Genomic DNA, 23,047 nt, shown 5'->3' on the forward strand with positions numbered 1-23,047 from the left:
TGGCACTCTATCCATCATAAAAATTCCTCGGCCACAGATCGACATCGCGGCCTGCAGCAGGTTCCTAGACGTTCGACCGGGCCATAGAACGTTGCAATGCGGAATTGTCGAATATTCGTCCACATCCTGGAGGTCATTGAACCGCGATATTTGACAGTCACCGCGGGCCACCAAATCTGTGATTTGCATAACCATCATGGGCCATGGGCGGCTAGAATGCGAGGCATCTGATAGATTATTGACTGTTGCCCAATGGTAAACAATAAAGTTTATGGCCATATTTGGACCCACGAATTGGTGAGTGCAGTCGACTCGTGGAAGACCTCAAGTTCAACGCGAGATGAACTCGAGGGGAAACACGTGGAAAACTTTCTTCTTCTTCCAACACGTGGGAACTTCGTTGATATGCCGTGTGCGCAAGGGAGGAAGAGGGCAAGCGTTAGGCGCTCAGCAGAGATGCACAGAATATTTTAATCGTTCTTCTTCCGAATATGGACCTTAATTGGGTGGAACCGCTTGGTACGAGAATATCTCGCAATGCAGCTAAATTTCGAAACAAGATGGGATGGGTTATTATTTCTTCAGCCTAGTACACGATGGAGCATAAGAAGTATTCCACATTTTTGGATAAATTTTCTATCATATTCGCGATAGAAGAAATATCACCGTAGAAATGACCTTTTTTGAATTGTATATTACAAAAATCTGCATTCAATGCTCTTCAGTATTATTTTCTGACAATTCAAGTTGTTTTGGATGAAATATTTTATGGTGAAGGGCATCTTTCCCTGCCAAAATTGATTCTACCCTTGAAAAAACAATCTAGAGGATCTTCTTCAAGTTACCAGAAACTGTTATCTGAAATAGAAAGAGTACAAAATTAGAAAAATGTAAAATAATAAGTCAGATTAATCTAACATTCACTACCCAACTCAAAGATGATTCGGGAACTGCATGTATAGCCTCAAAACCTGAAATTTATAAATTTTTTGTGTTGTCTCTTACCCATATTAACAACTAGGAGGTTCAACTCAATTCTATCTCAGAAGCATGCTTTTGCAACCATATTTTCGTGGGAGGATCAAAGCCAGAAACTATTCGAAGGATCAGCAACTAATTCTTTGTTGAAAATAGTGCACTTATTCCATTCAGACTGCCAAATATCCTTCATCTATTCATTCAAATTGAGAAAAGAGTTGGACCATTGAGCGATTTAAGTCTTGGATTCTCTAGAATATAAGACAGAATTGGAAATGAATAGGGAAGGGAGTGAAATTCATTCCAAAAATTCATAACTGCAGGCTATCTACGAATATAGGGCTGTACAATGTTTGAAAGAAATGATAACCATTGAATAAGTGAGGATCTAATAGTTCCAGTTACAATTCTCATGGATAGATTGAGCTCTGCATCAATTTTTTCGCACATGAGCAACTCAAAAAATATTCAACAGCCGAAAAAACCATCACTAGAGTTTTTGCTTTTGTTTACACGGTAATATAAAATATGACATATGTGTATCTACTGGAACTGTCCATAAAAAATTTGGACTCTGTCTTCTCGCCCCTCTCCAGAGTGAATATTTGTTCGAAAAATTGGGGTCATCACCGAACTGAACCTGTCTTGAACCATCAATGTTTTTTTCGTAACGGTACCTTTCTCTTTATTAGCGAGTCAGACAAGGCTTTGCCGAATGCTTTTGCGTGCTGTCTTTTCGATGATTCATTTCTCAGAAATATTTTGGCACTTAATCCTACTCGAATATTAGCGAGTTTTAATGACCACTGACCCCATTTCTTCTCGGAGAAAATTGGTTGAGTAAACCAACAAGTTCAAACTTTTTAGAGACTTTTTTGCACAATACGATCAGGAAATCCAAAGAGAAATGAATGTCATCCAACGCCACTTCAAATATGTTACACTGAAAACCTATACTGTGCTCTTCTTTCATTTTATTGTTTACCAAAATTCAGTTCAAGTTACGATTGTCAACGAGATACCTGCAGAAACAAGAATTTCGTCGTTGAAGCTGCAATCATCCCATGAATACTAAGCTACTTATAATCCCTTTACAACCCTTCCATTCAAGCAACAATAACACGAATACTACTCTATTATTCCTCACTTATATAAGTAACATAATCTGTTTAAGCGAGGAGAATAATATTCTAGAATACACATTTTTGGAAGCCATTGTGGCAAATTGTACAAGTGACTCAATGTATGGTTAAGATCTACGTGAGATAAGAAAACCAAAACGAATTCAGTTGAAATATCACGTTGTCAAACCTTGGAAGTTTTTTGAGATACCTTCCTGCCCAATTGTTACTTTCAACAGATTGATTTATGAGTAAGAAGAAAATCATAAAACTGCAGATTCCCATGTTACCAGGAAATATTGGACATGTATTTTGTAACTCCATCCAAACTAGGTGAACAAAAACTTCGAGATTCCCAAATAATATACTTCTAGAATGAACGTTTCTACGCACATAGATAGATATCTCTCATACGCCTAGCAAGAGTTACCCGATAACTTGATCTCAAGAAACCGAGCAGCTCTTCTGCAGATTACTGGAAACTGGTAAGGTACAGACCGACTATTTGCCCGCTCCTGGCGATTACTAGAAACAGCTGAGAGCAGGGAACACAAAGCTCGACTGTCTTCCTTATGTTAATTCACTTGACGTCACAGGTGAATGACTTGTCTACGTCACTTTAGTTCAATGGCAAATCGCGACCCAGATCTTAGTAACATCGACAAGCTCAATTTCTTGTTGAGCTATTGGCTGCTCGGCGATGTTTTGCCATACTATCGTCATAGGCGTAACAAGTTGTTGCAGAACTTACATTGGAGATTGATGAAGGTACACGGTTACAACACATTTGCAGAATGGGGGGAGAAGCTGTAAGTATATGTATTATGTAAACCCTTATGGTCCAACTCTTTCCTTAATTCAAATGTGAGGGACAAGGACATTTGGAAGTCTGAATGCACTTCTTCCTTAGTGATCCCTCGAATTGAGTTCCTGGTTTTGATCTTCCCAAGAAAATATGGTGTATTCTGAATCGTATGAAAACAGGTTACGGAGGTTGCAATAGTATGCTTTTCCGATGGAATTCAGTTGAGAGCCCTAGTTGTGAATGCGGGGAACCAGAAGAAACCATAAATCGTATGGTTAATCATTGTGCCATTCATAAATTTCAGGATGGTTTTAGGGCTATCCATGCAGTTTCCGAAGCTTTTTCGAATTGGGTTGTGAATTTTAGGTCAATATGACATATAGAAGTCAAGTTTATTATTTTACATTTTTCTGTTTCTTTGATTTCAGATAACATTTTCTGGTAACTCGGAAAAGACTCCCTGGTCTTCTTTTCTTCGAGGAAATAATGAATTTTTGCAGTACGAGATGGCCTTAAATATGAAATATTTCAGCTTATTCTGTAAACAGTTTCATATCTCACAATCCACTACATGCAGCCCCACTGAGAAAGGGTTTTTTACTTGGGTATCTCATCCACATGAATTATTGTTTGATGATAAAAATTGTAATGCTCTTTATCAAAACAATATTTTGTCTTAAATGAGCATACCACTGATTTTATATTGCATAGACTCTATGTTCTGGATATATCGAAATAAATTAATTACTTATGAATCTAAATGAATATGAGTGGAAAAATGTATGGAATATGTATGAATGGAATTTACATTTACTCCTATGACTTTCTACATAGGTGGATAGTCGTGAATGATATTCATAAATCTGCAATACTTTTACTAGTGTGACATATTTTTTTCATATTGAAAGGACGGTATATCATAGGGAATAATTTATTCTCCTTCGATATGAGGCCCAGAGACAACCATTTTCAAAATGCAGCAACCAAATCATTTCATTCTAACATTCTAATTTTCCATCTTCTGGATAGGAATAGACAATATCTGGTTAGTTACCAGGAGAAACTTGAACACATCCAAGGGAAACCGTGTTTCTGTGATTTAAAATAATGTTATCTATGAAAGAAGTTTACTATATTTCCTGATGGAGGAGTGTGATGAAGATTTGAAAAAATCTTTCGACAAATAGTGTATAGCTATGAATTTCTTAAGCTTCAGATGTAAAAGGAAAGAAAACCCATAAGAATTTCGAAAAAAAACTTCTTTCTATTCCCACTGTTGTCTTATATGTAAGAAGGTGACATAGACATACTGTGTTTCATGATAGCTATATCAACTATATGGCAAATTACACCAAGAACTGAATCTTGTGGTACACCATTCACATGACCATTGACCAAAACATTTCTGCCTTCTCATGAAGATACCTCCTATGACCAATTTCCATTCCAGAATTACCTTCGGTTCACGATGCTCATCTCTGAAACTCATCATCCTCAATCCTCTTTCCATCGACCAAATTTTTCAGCGAAAAATGAAATTATTCCAGGAAATCTCTCAGACTGCATCGCTACGTCTATAAACGCTCTAAAAATAGACCCAACCAATACGAATTCCGTCCGTGAACGTGAATTTAAACGATTACGAAAGATCTGTATCCCAATACGAAGATAGCAGGTCGCTGAACTGGCCAGATTGCATAATACTCTACCTTTGGGATGAACTCTTCACCAAGCTCGAGGATCATGAGATGGCTGTCGAAAAATGGCCGAGATTGTGTAGGTGTTCTGGTACCTTGTATCAGCTGTTTGAATCGAGAGTAAGTAACTCCGGAAAGGTATTTTTGTGGAAGATATACCAGGGGCATGAGTTTGAAGGAGGGACTATTGAAACAGAGCTTTGGTCGGAGATTGAGAAGTGTCTGTCTTTGGAGTATTGGTGTGGTAGATTGAGCAGACACTTGGGGCTTGGTGTGGACTAGAAAATCTACTATTATCTGAGTAATTCGAGGCTATGTTCCTCCCTTAGTTCATCTGAAACATCTCCTGTACTGTATCCAATTGAAAAAAGTGGACGAGAGTCGACTCATCTGCTTAAATCTCGCACATACTCCCAAGTAATTACTTTTATTTTCACAACCCGTCCCCTGATTTTTCGATTAAGCCTTGTAGACCCGAAACCGGGTCCAGATTTCGTTAACCGGCTCTGTACTGGAGACCAATCAGCGCCATATGCGGCTTTCCGTCGTCTTCAGAGAAACGTCGGTTCCCACGGTAGGACTCTCGCTAAACTCAAACTTCCTCCTGGTCACCATCACCGCGAGCTGCAAGACTTTGGACGTCGGATGCAACACGGGCATCTGAAGTGGCCGAAAGAGGAGATGTGAAACTAGAATGGCGGATCAACAACCTCGCGAAGTTAGTGGGTCAGGGCTTTGGAGGGTCATGGACCTCCCGGTCGTTTACCATCATTGCCATGTTCGCGGGTTTGGCGCTGGAGATGAGCGCCATGAGGTGCACGTCGATAGATCCATGGGTTTCCATACGTTCGGTCGATCTGCTGGTTTTTATTCCCACCATTAAGTGCGCGAGGAAGAGTTTCAGGGTGACATGACTTTAGAGGGGGGTAGGAATGGCCAAATTCTTCCGTATTTGAAGATTAGTCAACTTTGAGGAGCTGCTGCAGCCAGGAAAGAAGCGCTGGACATAAGCTGATTTTTTTGGTGATAGATTGGTGTTTTGCAAATAGAAAAAACCACATTTCATTCATCTACCGCGAACAGTTCAGTTTTTATGATTTTTTCCGCGAAGGTCCAAAATTTCCGATTATCTATCGACCATAACTTGAAAAATAAATTTTTAAAAAAATATCTGTTGGCATATTCGTGTTCTACGCCCTTGAGTTAGTGTACAGTATGAATTTGGTTCTGATCGGAGACCAAAAATATTTTTCGAAAAATCGCAATTTTTTCCATACATGCATGGAAAATTGGAAAAAAATTTTATCGCTCCGATTTCCACCAAAATTAGGATATTCACTGAGTCGAGGGCGTAGATTACGAATATGCAAGCAGAATTTTGCTGAAAGGATTAGTTTTCATGTTATGGTTGATAGAAAATCGGAAATATTGGAATGTCGCGGAAAAAATCATAAAATCTAAACTGTTCGCGGTAGTTAAATGAAAGTTCGTTTTTTCTATTTGCAAATCATCAATCTATCACCAAAAAAGTCAGCCCATGTCCAGTGTCATTTTTCTGGCAGCTACAGCTCCTCAAAATTGACCTATTTGTATCTTTTTCCCAAAATACTGATCCTACAAAAATCTAATTGCATATTCGTGATCTACGACTTTGACTTAGCGGGAAAAATGATAATTTTCATTGGATTTGAAGTAAAATATGTGCCTCAAATATTATGCTAGAGAAAAACTCAGCTCTCAGTTCCACTTATGGATCTTCCAATGATACAATATAAAAGACATTTAAATTTGATAATTGTGATATGACACTAATTTTCAAATTGTTATTTCTTCACATCTAACCTTTGAAGTTCATCTTAAATAGGTGAAGTTTCTTCATACAGCCCCTGCAGGAGTTGTTGTTGAGTGTAAACTCGAGTAGATTCTACAAAAGTAACCAATCGATCATACAAATCGATAATCCTCTCGCAATAAAGCCGACAGACGTTCCCATCCACCCATAAAGGTATTCCGGTCAATTTCTTATGGCCCCTTTATTCTTTCCTCCAGAATTGTTCAATACACCAGCCACGCGATTTCAACACACGCCGGACCGATTAAGACCCCTTTCAATACCTCGATATCTACATCTGCCCCTGTATAAGAAACCCAACATTGGTCATCTAACAATCCCCTAATCCGTCACTAAAAGAACACATCAACCGGACATCTACAAAATGGCACACCTTCTCATCATTCCAATTAACACAAGCTTCATGCACTTCATTCCCTGCTAATCCTCGCATTGACCACAGGCCAGTTCGGGAAAACGACCGATGTCACTTTCCTTGGGTCTTTATAAAATCATTTGTTACGAGGTTTTTAAGCCTTTCACAGGCTCGTGTCGGCGTGGTGAGATCTGGGGCACCTGGGCCACCCGCTGGAAGAAAGAGCGTGGGCTGGACCCCAACTTTCGACGAAGAAAGGGTTAAAAGACCATCTTCCTTTGACAATATGTATAATAGAAGCATTGGGTATTGCTTTCAGATGGCACGAACTGACAAGTTACAGTTTGAGATTGCGATCGTTCTGACAATGATATTCGATGTTTGGTTCAGATAAGATTGTCAATAAATTGTGAGCATAATTATTATCTTCGTGCCAAATCCATTCCAATATCCATTCAGTAAAACACCCAAATGGTCATAAAGATTGAGTGAGAGCTGCCTTTTTGGACTGAATATTTATATAGGTAGTCCTGTAGTTTTTCCATAAAATTCAATAATCTGTCGAGGTATTCAATTCTGGGAAAGCATTAGAGTTCCCTTTCTTCTTTGTTTCCATTAATCAATTCTCTGCCTTACCTAGTACTTTTTGTCTTACTCGCACTCAGCTCAAATAAGTTGCTGCATAAATATACCTACCTTCATAGAAAACTAGGGTTTTGTTGGCTGGATATGGATCTATCACTGCAGAATTCCAAAATAAGGATATCAATAATTCCTGAAATCTTTCCTTTCTCATATGACAATGGAAATTATAAATCATTCGAATTTCGATTTGGCAAAGTAAAACACCGTAAATCCTCTTAAGGTACGCATTATCGAGACTATATAAGAACTTGACTGAGAACAAGTTGAGCCAATATTTAATCTGACGGATCGAACCAAAATTAGACTTCATTCCAAATTTGGTATCGAAGTTGATACTTCGAACTGTGATCATGCAAACGAATCTTTAAGGTTTTCATCAAGAAAAACGAGCAAAAACAATGAATTTCTCCTCGTTTGAGACTGGACACCTCCATCTATCATAATTCTGGGAGATCTCCAGCCTAAGTTTATCTTTATTGAATGCTGGGAAACATCTACTTTCGTTGCACTTTCACAGTGGCAAATTGCTTCCGAGAAAGTGCACACTCACTTGTCCCTGCATTGCAAGTGGATCGAATTTTTCTGAAGATTGATGATAGACGTTCTGCAGAAAGGAGCTTGACGAAAACTGAAGACACACCTTATCTAGGTCCTAGGATATGCAATTTTCAATAGGACGTTAGTGGGATGACTCGGTGTTTCTAGAAATTGGTGATTGGTGACTTTCACTAGCCTAGATGACGCATGTGAAAGCTGATTTCTATTTGGAGCTCGCACATCTTTTCATGAGTCAGAGTTTCGGGATATTGAAAGGAAAGAAATTGAGAATATAGTATTTGGAATGAAGCAGGATTGGGTATATGGAAATCATTGAATAACTGAGTGAATGGTTTGGGAGAAATATGCAGATAGCCGACTCACTGAAGGTTTACCAAAAAATTCTTTATTCTCCACCATTCTCAGAATGAAAATCAAAGTGGTATCGGAATTTTGTTTCATAGAGCTCACTTTTTGATAGCTTTTTCTCGAGTTATATTGAGAACTCAATGAACGACAGTTTTTCCTGAAATTTTGAAGAAAAACTGGTACTTTTCAATCATTCGAAAAGAGAGAGGGTTAGTGTCTTAAAACATCACATTCAGGAAGAGTTTAATTTTTTGTTCATCGTCAGGCAACAAATTTTTCCATCTGATCTGCTCCAGAGAAATTGGTGCAAGAATTCACTCAGCAGCAAGTTCAATTTTTTAACTGATTTTGTTTCAGAGACTGGGAGTGAAAATCCCAAAGAATTTCAGAAGATGCAGAGTCCTCTAAGATTGAATTTCAATCGGCTTGAAGCAGCCTGGAGATGATCTCGATCATCTAGAGCGCCTTTATATGGCTATTCCAGTGCATTTGAACGAAATATCATTCATTTGAGTTGCCAAAACCATCCATACCATCCTCAATTCGAATATTTCAGTAGCCACCGTCTCCGAGACCACATCCTGCACCAAGTACACCCATGCACTTGCCCCAAACCGCCTTCTAGGTCACGGAAGAGATTTGCGAAATTCACCATGTCCCCCGCACCGTCGGATGCATCATCTCCATGGACCATCGTGTAATTCATCGCAAAGATGTACGTGGGTCAATAACCGAGGTTGCTCACCCTTACCCCAGTGAACCATCGGCCACTTGCACACTGACCGCCACTCTAGGTCGGACCCCCCTGGTTCCCCCCCACCTCACCCCTCCCTGGAGGAGTTCGCAACGCGGAAAAGCGACAGATACCCGACCTGGCCCACATACCACCAGGAAACGGTGCGTCGCGGTGGAAAGGCGTTCGCGGCTCAGCAGGACCGGACTCAGAGCTCAAATTCGTCGATGAAGATACAGTCAAACTCAAACCTTCGAAAATCATTCCCTTAATTATAATTTTTCATTCCCTTCTATTCAAGGATGCAGCCTTCATACCCTTACCCTGCTTCAACTCCATTCTCTTTATTATTGAAGGAGATACTCGCGTGGGGATGAGCATCTTCGATGCTGAGTGGCCCAGAATCATTTCCTCCCATTTTCCTCTTCCACGAATACGTTCCTGGTGATGTCATCGAACCTTAGCGTTTGTGTGTGTATATGTTTGTGAGCTCAGCGTCAGATCAGCTGAATCGAGCGGGGACATTGACTTCTAGCAACTAGGTCCCCGTTTGGTATCTACGAGGAGTTTTTTTTCAAACAGCTTTCCGCATTTCCCATGGCTATTTACGGTCTCTTTTCGACTACCGAAATTGTTAACGGTCCTAACGTCGAAGATACGAGTAGGGATGACAGTTATGTCAGCTAATCGATGCAAAGTCAAATTTGATGGGCTTGGTCCTCATCTGGTCAATTTTTTACTCTCAGCTGATCTGATATATGTTCTTTCACTCTTCAGCTTGTAAACTTAATAGCTCGAACGAGTATTTAGACAGGATATCACAAAGTTCCATAGAAATAATTCGAATTATTCACTATTTATTGTTCAAATGTGCCCTACTATCAACTTTTAACTATACAATGTTCTCTCATATTCAGAATGTTGTATGTTATATTGAGTTATTTTTATTTCAATATCATCAGAAAATGTCATTTCATTTTGTAGGTACAAGAATTATTCTATAAATTTGGACCACCATACGAGATATCGCATATCATAAAACCCCTGATTCTGAGATAATAAGACTATTTATAGGGGATAAACATCCTGTATCTTCAGTTGATTTCTGGATAAAATTCTGCAAAGAAGGATTACTGATACTTCAGTCTGGGAAACAAAAAACCAAAGAAAATTTGAGAGAAGAATCATTTATTTTGAATAAAATTATTAGATACATGAGATAAGTGAACATTATATCCAATTCATCAAATGCATATGATCTGGTTTCATCAGGGTACGATGATCTGGGAAATTGGGAAAATTCTGATGGAACTAGTTGGTCGTAGCATACACAGGATGAAAAATAATAAGTTATTTCTTTTTTTATTCTCGCAACATAAAGGAACATATACCCTATAGTAAAAGTAGTAAAATGAAGGTTACTATTGCAAATTTAATTGATGAATTTCTAATTGACACATGAAAAAATTGCACTTCATTTTTTTTCAAAGACACGTTTGGTAAGTTGACCATTTCAGGTTGTTTCTTCAGTCCACAGATAGATTGATGAATAAATAATGTCGAAAATAAATACCTTATTATTCTGTTTCTTCCAAGATTAATATATGTTTATAAACGTCAGTGAAATGAACACAATGAATAGTGAGTTTCTAAAGAATTGAACATAAAAAACACAGCAGAATACATATATGATCACACATTATATCTGATACAGATTGATATTCATGCTGACCATAAATTATTCATTGCTCCTTTTGAAGTGAATCATCATGGAGTGAAGGGTTTCATTTCATCTGACATTTATTTTTACAGGGTTTGTGGTTAGATGATATTACAAATATTACCACATTCGGATCTGCCCATTCTATCGAGTTGATTTGCACTATTTTGTGTCGAAAGTTCACCTAGTAGGTAAATCCTGCTGAAACAATATTAAATGAATCACAGAAATATTATTAACAGAATAATTGCCAATCCATATTTTACCACAAATTAATTCTAACAAATTGAAAGAAGTTATAATTTGCAATGTTTAAATAGAAGATCAAGATTCCTGAAATAGTGAAATAAGAACAGAATGAAGTATGTATATCTTCTAAACGGTGATATCATATCGCAGGATATGGATAGCTTAGGAATTTGTAAGTTACTCACCCACCTCGAAAAGTTTCATCGATTAATAATATTTCTGAAGTGATTTTTTTCGATTTGAATCTCTTTTATCCTTGCAACGTTTCCTTATTGCAGAGTGATTTTCTCAGAACCCCTGTCGTTGACATTAAACCATATTTATGCGATCCTTTCCAAGTACCTGTCACTGGAATTCTTGCAGCTCCTGTTATCGCTGATATCAACATTGTGGGCGATCCCTTACACCCAACAATCACTTCTATATTTTCAATCAGACCACATAATTCCCAATTTTTCAATTTCCGCGAACATGCAAAGACCTCCTTGGTTTAACTCCGGTTTGGAACTACTAACTAGAGCAGAATATGCAATAAATTCTGCAAATGGATAAGATACAACAGGGACTGAGGGTCATATGCATTAAGGACAGTGGTGACTCGTTTGACCATGCGATTTCATAATCGAACAGATATGTTATGAAAATCGATATTCGTACTGAATTAAAACACAATTTTCCACTATATTTAATGTATATTTATATATTTATTCATAATTAATATTTACTTTGTTGTAGATACTCCTTTGATATCAAATGCCACCATTTCATCACTCTGTATTTACACAATAATTTTATTTGAATTTCTTACAAATGTAATCTAAGTCTAGACAAACCCGAGTACAAACAGAAGGGTTTTTATTGACAAATAAATTGAAGAATATGTGTATATGACCCTGTTTTACCAATTTTTGTATTTTGAACAACGTAGAGCCACCTCTGACATAGAATTGCACATTCACTGCAAGCACTGGTATGCTGATATAAACGGGAAGATATCATAAGAACCAATTTGAGGTCAGTATTGTGAAGGTATTTACGAGTTTGAACTTCAACGCCTCTACACCATAATAAACTTTTGGTGACTCAAACTTGTACTATCTGTAGGTATTACTACAGTACCTACGTTAAAAATACTTGAATGATTATTTCCAGTAGCCGGTGAAGAGGTTTTAATGATACGATTAAAAGGAATGATACAATTTTCCTCAATATTGATGTATGCCCCTACGCTGAAATGCAGTTTCCGCAATGCAGGATGAAAGATATATTTTTCACTTACCCACAACTACACACAACAACTTATAGGTTTAATTATGTAGAAAATGTGGAGGAAGTTAGAGCTGAATAAATTATAAGGAAGTACATGTTTCTTGCGAATATGAGCAGAGCAATAATTAACGATTATCATGTAATTTATGCAATTTTTATTACTTACTACGTCTGAGGTAGCTGGGATTTGAAATTGAGTAATTTTTTATTAAATAATTATCCAACGATGTGCACTATAGGAGATGACATTTTTTTCGTGAATATTTAACAGAGTTGGTGGAGGAACAAGGTGCGCATACTGTAAGTATTCTGGAAAAATTAAAAAATACGTTATTTCCCTGACCGATTTGATGATTTTTGCAGTGGTTTAACAAATTTTCAGTGCATTATTTGATGAAATTTTCTTCCTTGTAACAATAATCCAGAAGAATGATGGATATTTAATTTTTTCTGCCTTTGTTCAAGATTGAAATCAACTTTCAACTTATTCGAAAAATGTTAGATCTTGGTATGTTTATTTCATAAAATAATTTAGTGTCATAAGAAAAAGATGCATTTTCCGTAGTAACAAGAATATTTCAAATTGTATTTGAAATTAAGATATATCACTATTTACATTGATCCTAATTCCAGAAAAATAAAAATAAGAGAGAATAATTTTTTTAACGATATCAAAACTCTAAAAGGGATACGTAAAATTTAAAAAATGGAAGCAACGAGATAGAAATAAATCGAGAAATCTTCCAGAAGAATAATAGATAATTACAAAAAATTTATCAAAATTTTTGTCGAATTATAAATTTGATTTATTTCATCACTGTTCTTGAATTTTTTTTTCATACAGAATTTTGGGATGTTATTGTTACGTAAGGTGAATCAAAATTTATAATATTATGCATACAAGCCAGGCTGGTGATCGATTAAAAATTTTGTGAAAAACTTCACTTTAGGATCAAATATGAAGTCTTATTTCTTCGAAATTGCAAGCTGACCAAATATTCAATTTTCTCTTTAAATGGCAGGAAGTGATTGTGATATTCAGTACCTTCATATATTCGTATTTTTGCACAATAAGCGAATAAAATAATGCCATTTGAATCACCCACTGTACGAAAACAAAAACGAATGAAAAATCACATCGCACACTCGGAGTTCCCGGTAGTGATCTCGAAAAAGCCGGTACCAAAATAGCCAGTTACGTGGGCATCATCTTCGGCGGAGTACCTCACCCCCTGCCCCACTAGCTGTAGGGACGGACCAATAGGCAATATCCGTAGGTGCAAGGGCCCATCAGCGTCAACGTGAGTGGGTCAGGGCCCATACAGAGCGTCCCGACGATGTCATCCCCACCCCCACAGCTTCTGCCTTCGCATTCGCATTTAAACCTGGAGCGGCTAACGAGAAATCATTCCACATCCATCGCTCGTGATACGCGCTACAGTATTACAAGTGTTCCTCATTTCCTAGTTCCATTCATTCATTCATTCAAGTTCACCGAGCACGATTTCAAAATGTCTGGCTTAGACCCTACCGAAACCTACTAAGCAGTTGTTGACTCGTGTCAATACACGTCGTCGAAAGTTTTAAAAAATCGTCGTCACTTGCATCAAACGAAACACTTCGCCATGGACGGAGGAAAATTGGATCCCACAAACCAGTACTAACCGGCGACCTTCTGGGTGTCCACGTGCGTGTTCACTGTTTGTTTACATTGACTCTGAGCTGATATGGCACCCTGCCTACCACACGCAGACCCAACCGGCCTCTACTAATGTGGCACTTCAACCAGGGGGATGGCGGACGCCCTGAGACCTCCAGCTGTCGAAGGAAAAGATTTGGGTGAGTACCAACAGATCCACATTCAAATTCGCGAAGATTATCCTACCTGGAAGTCTAACTTCACCCTCTGAAACCACCAGAATCTTCACACAATCCACGAGTTGCAAATTCGCTTAAGAACAAGACATAGTCATCTTCGGTCTAGCAATCTTCTCTTCGAAAACAGTCACAAACAATATTTCCTCATAATCCTTTTATGTCAACATGGAAACACGTTCAAACTTCGAGAAATTATTGTATGGCAATCACTATCCATAATGTCACTCGATTTTTACATCGTTTCCACATAAGGCTCACCCAAATACTCATTTAAAGCCAAGATATTCGTACTCACACTAGAAATCTTCGTATGACTTTCTTCCAATTCAAAAACTATGACTATACATCAGAAATTCATTAGTATTCCACATTCAAAACCCCCCAACTTCGATGATCCCAAGTTTCACTCTTTTTCCATTTGATTTTACCACTGGATTTTCACGATTTCTACACTTTTTTCCAACCCTTACCGCCAAGGCCAAACGATGGAACCAAACCGCCGATAATGACTTAAAACAATCTGTTCGTCATACATCAACTTCCGTATCTCAGCCGGTCAGGTTATTGAACCTGCCAATCGCCCACTTGCTTCTAACGCCCTCATATATGGCGTCTTCGTATACTTCTGCCATCTCGAAAACGTGGTCCGATCATTTTCGAAATGTAAAGATGGTCTGCATTGAAATGCAAACGGCGTGGTTGCCGAAAATGATCGTTTTCGGTCAGCGCTTATGTAGAATGTATTGAGGTGGGTTCAACTGATGGTCGAGATCATTGACTCCTAGCTCTCTGGTTCAGGCTCTATCGTTTCATCAGCGCTAATCTAATAGTAATTACAAATATTGTAGTCTCAGCCTTGTCTGGCAGCTTCCTGGACCATCGGTTCCAGCAATTATGGATCAATAACACCGCTCGGAAAACTTGATCTTGACTGGGTGATCTCATGCCTCCAAATCCGACCAGGTGACATCTCTGCGTGTCTTCAACCACGATCCTTCGTTTTACATGCGTTAAAATCGAAAAAGAATATTGACCTTAACCCAATTGTCCGAAGGACTGGATCCTTGCAATCCCCTCAAACATATTCGTACCTTTGCCTCCCCCTTTCGAATCTATTCGTTATTAACATCCAAGACCAGACAGACAAGATTCCTCCTCTTCCCTAGCTCAGCTTTATGTTCTTCATTTACTGTGTCAAGTTTGTTGATCCCTAACATTTTGTTACATTGACCTCTCTTATTCCCAGGAAGTGATTTCTATTCAGCAGAACCTGATGCCCAACATCACTCTTATTTTCTATCGATACGTGGTTGCCATAAAGACTGGCAATCTTCTTTACCGGATATTTTAGCGTCTAATCGGTTCTGTTTGTTTTTAACTGCTCGCAACTCATTTATTCAGTCCAGGCATGAATATCGTTAGTTTGTAATTTCCTAGATCAGAGGATTTTTAAGAAAATCGGGAGATACTGAACGGAAATGGTGCGATAGCAAAGTTTGCTCACCTGGCTGTTCATAAACTCTTATAAAATTCGAATAGAGTGCATTTTATCAATGCCAGCAAGTGGTATTTCCGATTAGGGTCAAATATCTACACTTACCTAGGCTAAGCGCAGCAATATGTTGAAGTTTCAGTTCTGCGTTCACCTATGATCCTGAATTCAACTCGATTGTGATTATTTCATCGTCGATAAACCATGAATAGATCACAATTTCCGCATTAAGTTCTTCAAGGTCACTGTCCTGCTATAAAAGTCAAGATTCTATGAGAAAATTTGCATTGAAAATTGTTGGGCCTGAATTTTATCTACAATATCTGCATCTAGAGATTTCTTCAAAGCTTGTTAACCTTGCAATCACTAAAATTCGTGAGTAACAGGTCCCAACATTCATAACATCTATAATTGGTATAACTAGAGTGAGTAATCACTGTCTAGCTTATCATCAGACATTTTTTCGTCTCACCCTAACATTCTCGCTCATAAACTGCATTACTGAAATCAAATTGAAAAGATATGGTACTAATTGCATAACTAACTTTTCAATTATCAATTTTAACAAGCTGTGGAGGCAACTTCAGACGCCGTCTTTAATAACGAACGTCATTTAAAATATTTCACACAATTTAACAAATTACAGCTCACTCACATGCAAGTATTTTAATCATATACTATTAAATTGAGAGGAGAAACAAATAAAAATGGACGAGAATTGAAGACACTGAGGTCTTTCAGTGCATGACTTAATCAGTTGCCATTCATTCGTAGTTTTTGCTATGAATTAACTGGTTTCAGGTTCGAAACCTATAGAAGTGAATGAAAATCACGTGGGGGGATAAAACTCCCATCTCTGCGTGTCTAGAATGGCCTCGTTTGTTAATTACAATATTAAATGATTAGACATGCGATATAATCTATGTCATGTTATAAAATTTAGTTTATGTTCCTGACAATCAGGTCAACTAGAAAAATTGAGAAGGGGTGATTTTTTCATTGATTCCTATTCATGCTTCTCAGACTCCAATGACTAATAATCTTTTCTTTTCAGTTGAAACAAAGTTCCACTTCCAACTGATCACTGCCACATCCAGTTACCACCGTCGTTCATCTGGTTATATACACAAGACTGAAGCTTGTTGATTTTAAATGATGTATTTTGTTATTTTAAATTATATTTGTAGGTTAAGTTTCTCCGCTAGATCAACATTCAGCAATAATGTTCATCTTTCTAATGTATATACTTCCCAATGTATAATGTCCAGGTAAAGTTTTCTTACTTATCCTAAGTATTAAATGATTTTTATTACATTTTACACGCCTGTTTGATTTCCTAACCCATGCCTAATGCGGAAAATTGGAACTAAGATGCGGGAATGGCTACTGTTTCGTTTTAAATGGAAAGCGAATGGTAATGATAACAATCCACTTTTATGTGCACCAATAATGATTATTGTCTCAGTCATTATTCATTGGAGGAATATTACTTTAGATTAATTATGTAATATTCCAATTTTTATCGAACGTAGGTCAGTATTGAAAAACAAATAATTATGTGCATGATACTTGGATTAATAACATCTATGTTGAGTCTATTGCTCAATTCAGAATGAGGCAATTCCTTGTGATAAAAAGTGATTTTTTTACTTGTTCCACCAACTCGGTTCATAACCTATCAATTTACATCTTCTGTAATATCCCTATAGATTTACATCTATTCAAATTCAACTAATATCATTTTATACATTTCAAGTTTTAATCTTCGATTAGATCTACAAATACTCAGGACTTATTTTTATTTTTACTAAATCATTTTAATTTATGTAATTATGATGTTGAAGCAATTAGATAGTTTGCATAAATACATATTTGCGAAAGAAATAATTAATTTACTTTCCTCATACCTCAACTGCTGAAATCACAAAAAATAGTTGCAATTCCGTGTATTCTTCACAGTCGCAGTGAACAGCTGATGAATTTTGCAATCGCAGTGATGGTATTGCGTTAAGGAATATTTGCTTGATTTACATTTTGCCACATGCAATCCTTGAATACTTCGCAATATTGTATCTTTACCCAGAAGAAGAACGATGCTTCTACATTTTGTTCATACCGAAAAATAATTCCTTGCCTTTAATTTCTTGAATTTGAAAACTAACTAGGTCTCTCCAAGAATGGACTCCTGTGGAACTCCTTTCCCAAGAAGACATATTCTGATTTCTCACGACTGGAGCGTTTTTAAACGTTCAATCTTCATGGGCATGTCTACCCAAATGACATCTATTGTCCAATCATTCGAACTCTCCGAGGTTCATCCAAATCAGTGTGAAAAGTAAGAAAGACTCTATATCTTCCAATGCAACCTTTATACAATAGTCTATATTTGGCGGCAACCATCCATCTGAAGATTCTTTTATTGCTCTCATTTCCAACCAAACTAGGAATATGTATCAAATTTGGCTCGAAGCCAAATTAGTAAATGTTTCAGGCTACTATCAAATGTCAAATATGGTTTGGCATGCGGAGCTTGCTGAACACGTGCATGCAACTCTTCGGTAATGTTGCCAGATTTACGCATTTTTCTCTGGTATGAAAAGAGATTGATCGTGAAAATTTTTCAACCCAATGAACACTACAGGATTGAAAGTCTAATATTTTTATTCTGGTGATAAATCTTGACATTTCATCCATCCTGGCGCAACCGTTCGATCTTGAGGAAGTTTGAACTGAACCCAACTTTTTAGGAATTTTTCGAAGGTCATTTTTCGAGTCGTTTATCTTCCAGGAAAATTATCGTAGGTCTAAATGTGATACATATTCTGAAAGAGCAACTCTTCTTGTATTAGCTCTGAAAATTTCATCCATTTCGGCACAACCGTTCGGTCTTGAGGAAGTTTCAACTAACCCTATCATTTTGGGGATTTTTCGAAGGTCAACTTTCGAGTCGCTTATCTTACAGGAAATTCATCGTCGATCTAAACACGACACATATTCTGAAAGAGCAACTCTTTTAGTAATAACTCTGAGAATTTCATCAATTTCGGCACAACCGTTCTCTCTTGAGGAAGTTTCAACTAACCATACCTTTTTGGGAATTTTTCGAAGGTCAACTTTCGAGTCGCTTATCTTACAGGAAATTCATCGTCGATCTAAACACGACACATATTCTGAAAGAGCAACTCTTCTAGTAAAAACTCTGAGAATTTCATTCATTTCGGCACAACCGTTCGGTCTTGATGAAGTTTCAACTAACCCTACCTTTTTGGGAATTTTTCGAAGGTCAACTTTCGAGTCGCGTATTTTACAGGAAATTCATCGTAGATCTAAACATGACACATATTCTGAAAGAGCAACTCTTCTAGTAATAACTCTGAGAATTTCATCCATTTCGGCATGACCGTTCGGTCTTGACGAAGTTTCAACTGACCCCAACTTTTCTATGGACTCTTTTCGACAGAAAGTCCCAGGGTAACAATATGTTTTCCACATCACCATAAAACCTTCTTCTAGAGAAGAAACACGGCAACACAGCCTCTTTTTCGCGACCCTTCACCTTGAAAGTGAATCAAGATATCTGGATGTACCTACATAGTGACTGCTGCAGATGCAGTATTCGAGAATATCGCATTCTTGTTGACAGAAGCTGTCAAGATATATAGATTCCTAAATACTTTCACACTTATTTGAGTAATTACTGTCATGTACCTTTCCTGCGAGAGGCTAATAAGCTAGTTGGCTACTCGTTATGTTATCCCCAAGAGAAGTGTTTCATATCTTCGCATTCTTCGCTGTATGCACTGCTTATCTTGAAACTCCAAAGTTGGAAGTGATCTTCAGAGATGGTAAGCAAAATGGGAGTTTGTAGAGTAGACGATTTAGCATATGTATTTCTACAATGGTTAAGACTTGTCTAGACTAGGTTCATGAGACTAATATGACGTCTGAAATATCGAAAAATAATTCCACAAGCATAATTTTTCGGTTCACGACGTACCTCTGGAGTCAGTCTACCCAGTCGAGTTCCAAGGACACACTTTACTAGTAAATTTAAAAATAAATAAATTCAATTAATCATCCGGCATCTATTCGGCGAATATTATGCAAATGATTATGGCTAAAACGAGCTGTCGTAGAGACAGGGCAGTACGCGGGCATCAAAACAGAATAAAAGCAGTCTGGATTGTCCGCACAAGGCTGTGTGTGGTGCCTCAAGTTCAAGGCTTTTGACGTAACTCGTACCAAGGTTGAGATTTCCTATTGACTTGCCGGGGCAATGTAAATAAGGAAGCTGTATCAAATTGAACAGGTGACGTAGTTTCGAAAAATGAAAGTTATGAGATGGAGAGTTCACCGTGAAAGCAGTTAAGGAAGGTCGATCACAAGAGATTCTACCAGGAGGGACTAGACACTGATTCTGAACCGGTGGTTGATGGCATTACACTGCTGGACGGTATATTTATTGAATTCTACTGGTTTTTCATACACACTTTCCTACAGAAAGGAGTAGGGTTATTCAATTCTAAGATAGAAAAATGATGGTATATTCATGAAGATGATCAAAGTTGCTATACTATTTTCTGAATACATCTAAAATAATCGATATGTTCCTATTGGGATTTCCACTAGAAATATATCTGAGTCTGTTGAAAATATCTTCTTCTATCCTTTTTTGCTATTTTCCAAGATGAAATGAACGTTTAGTCAATGTTTGAGGACATATGTATATAATATGATCGTGAAAAAAGCCAAGAGGTTCGGATTTAAAAGATATTACTCTGTTTTATCAGCTGATTCTTAACATAGAGGGATATTTTTCAAAAATACTAACACATCAGGCTATGAAATTACTAATTATTAACACAATTGAATCCAGTTTCGGCAAACAATCTACAAAATATAAAAAAGACAATAATAAACACAGAAAAAAAGATTTATTTGACGAAAATCTCAACATTCCCTTCAAAAATGACATTGACTTTACGATTCATTTCGAACTGTCATCACCATGTTGCTGCAATCTACACATCTGAATTCACATTCAAAACAACAAGTGAATGATGTGAAAAGAATCAGAAAATTTGAACAATCTCTCAAGGATTCATAATTCTTATTATTTCTGTGCTATTTAATCCTTACTAATTATTCTGCAAGCAAACTGCGTTTCGACTCTTTCACGAAAATCAGAATATTCATATTCTTCAATACAATAAGTAAGAAGCGTTTTGAAAAGAAAAGCATGGGGACATATTTGGCCAACTAATAACCATGGTAGGCATTCATGAGAAAAAAGAACACCTATTAGAGGCATAGCTTATGGAAAACTTATGTAGCATCTATTAGGAGTCATCACAGAGGTGATTCAGGAGAAAAATAATTGACAAAACGAATCCTTCGAGCCGGATTTGAACCAGCGACCTATGGATATCCACTTTCTAATTCCTCTACAGTCCACCGCTCTACCAACTGAGCTATCGAAGGCTTGTTGGAGAAAGGATTCAATTTTTTTGATGTTCAGTGAAGAAAAAATGAATTCATAACTTCAGTTCTCTCTCCAGGTACCAAAAAAAATTAGAAATATTTTTGAGAAAACGATGAAGAAAATGAAAATCATACTGGAACCACTGAGACTCGACACAGCCTGTATAAAGAGAATAAACGAAAACCCTTCATCGAAATGGGGAGGATCGAAGAGTCCAACACGTAAATATGTTGACCCCACCTGTTGAAGGGATCACCTTGACCCATCTCAATCCATATTAATTGCTTCTGGAATATTCTTATCTTCGGACCACGCTCAACACAGAAGAAAATGGATAACTCAGGCTTGAAAACCACTTAAACCTGCCCCGGAACGAATTTGGTAGGACGCGTTTCGGAAATTTCTATTGGATAATCTTCATGAATCATACTTGAATTTCTGGTTTGGGGCTTGTGTACCTTTCCCAGAAATAATTGTCGTTTTTCATGGGAGATTGTGGCTTGTAATGTAGACGCACCCTTTTAATTGTAGCTTCTCACGTGTTCCGTGGCTATAAATCCGAATGATGAATATTTTATACCTATCAAGGTTTTGTCCTGATAGACGGTGGTATATTTAGTTAAAAGAAATTCTTGGCTAATCCACAGGTTGGTACATAGTAAATAAATGAAATAGAAAAATTGGTAGTACGTGATGAAAAGTCTTATTCAAACAATATCTACAGAAAATTTCAGTGCCTGGTATAGAAACAACATTTTCAATTCAAGAAATCAAGTAGTTAAACAGTACAAATAAACCTTTGGGTTTGGGATGATTTTCCACTTTCTATTTCAATCGGACAGAATGGAATTCATCGAATTTTACATAGGGCACTGAATAAGAGAGTGAATTCGATTTAGTATCCTTTTCGAATAGAAAGGATCTCATTACGAACGTAAACGAATACGACCACCCGAAAGAAAGTGAAAATATACCTGTTAAATGACCATCTGATGAATGAATACGAAGAATGCGGAAGACTTTCATCCTCGACAGGGTGTTAACGGTATCACCCCTTGCAGCAGGTTATTTAACCCTCGAAAACCCTTCCTGGTTCAAACGGTGTCGTTGGTCTGCAGGTACCGGTTTTTAGACCGTTTTTTATACCACTTTTTCCTACCTGTTTTGAGTGTTACGAAATGAAACCTATTGTTTTTTATGGACATTTTATTTGCGATGATTGGCGAAATAAATTCAACCCAATTTTGAATTATTTTTCAGCTAATCTCAAGTAGAATACTACTGGATGATTATTGGGTATAAGTATCAACGAATCTTGTACAACATCGAGTATTTCATGAAGATGGCCGTATATCAAAGGATACAGATACCTACCTGCCCAAGATCTCGTTTATTATCCAATAAAATCGCAATTTAACTGAGCGTGAAGATCCTCAATGCTCAACTCGATTGAAATTTAATTGTGTATTTAATGTGTATTAACTACTGTTGAGGGTATAATATATTTTGCGATATTAGATTAGGATCAGGCGGTTTCAATACATGCCTCAGCTCTTGCCCTGAGGGGCGTAAGGTTGTACTTATTTAGTAGATGTTAAAACACACTGCATACTGCTTTATGTCGACCAGTTTATCTCTACAGGTACTCGATCGTTTCATGAATTTTCGTCAGTACTTAATTCAGTTTATCTTAAGAAGGATCATGTGAAAGAAAAATACTGTATTTTATCCACAATTCCAAATAATTATCATTTGAATAATCTCTCAGGTTTTCTCCTTCTAATGATTAGCAGATTAATGTTTCTCAGAAAAATTATTTTTGTAAAAACGTAAAAATAATCGGATTCAACATATAGTTTTCGAAA

The 23,047-nt window shown here is 37.2% G+C and overlaps 2 long non-coding RNA genes and 1 other non-coding gene across 3 annotated transcripts; 2 read left to right on the forward strand and 1 right to left on the reverse strand.

Moving 5' to 3' along the window:
- Positions 1–11,965: 11,965 nt before the first annotated feature.
- On the forward strand, positions 11,966–12,423 carry LOC123314285. Its single transcript, XR_006537792.1, has 2 exons — positions 11,966–12,161; positions 12,214–12,423. It is a non-coding gene; the product is annotated as an uncharacterized LOC123314285 (long non-coding RNA).
- An 878-nt stretch (positions 12,424–13,301) lies between these two features.
- Positions 13,302–17,019, forward strand: LOC123314365. The gene is made up of 2 exons (XR_006537800.1): positions 13,302–14,169; positions 16,755–17,019. It is a non-coding gene; the product is annotated as an uncharacterized LOC123314365 (long non-coding RNA).
- A 4,071-nt stretch (positions 17,020–21,090) lies between these two features.
- On the reverse strand, positions 21,091–21,181 carry Trnay-gua. The gene is given in 2 exon segments: positions 21,091–21,126; positions 21,145–21,181. It is a non-coding gene; the product is annotated as a tRNA-Tyr (tRNA).
- Positions 21,182–23,047: the final 1,866 nt, after the last annotated feature.

The sequence above is a fragment of the Coccinella septempunctata genome, chromosome 5, assembly GCF_907165205.1.
Source record: "Coccinella septempunctata chromosome 5, icCocSept1.1, whole genome shotgun sequence".
In the NCBI taxonomy this organism is placed as follows: domain Eukaryota; kingdom Metazoa; phylum Arthropoda; class Insecta; order Coleoptera; family Coccinellidae; genus Coccinella; species Coccinella septempunctata.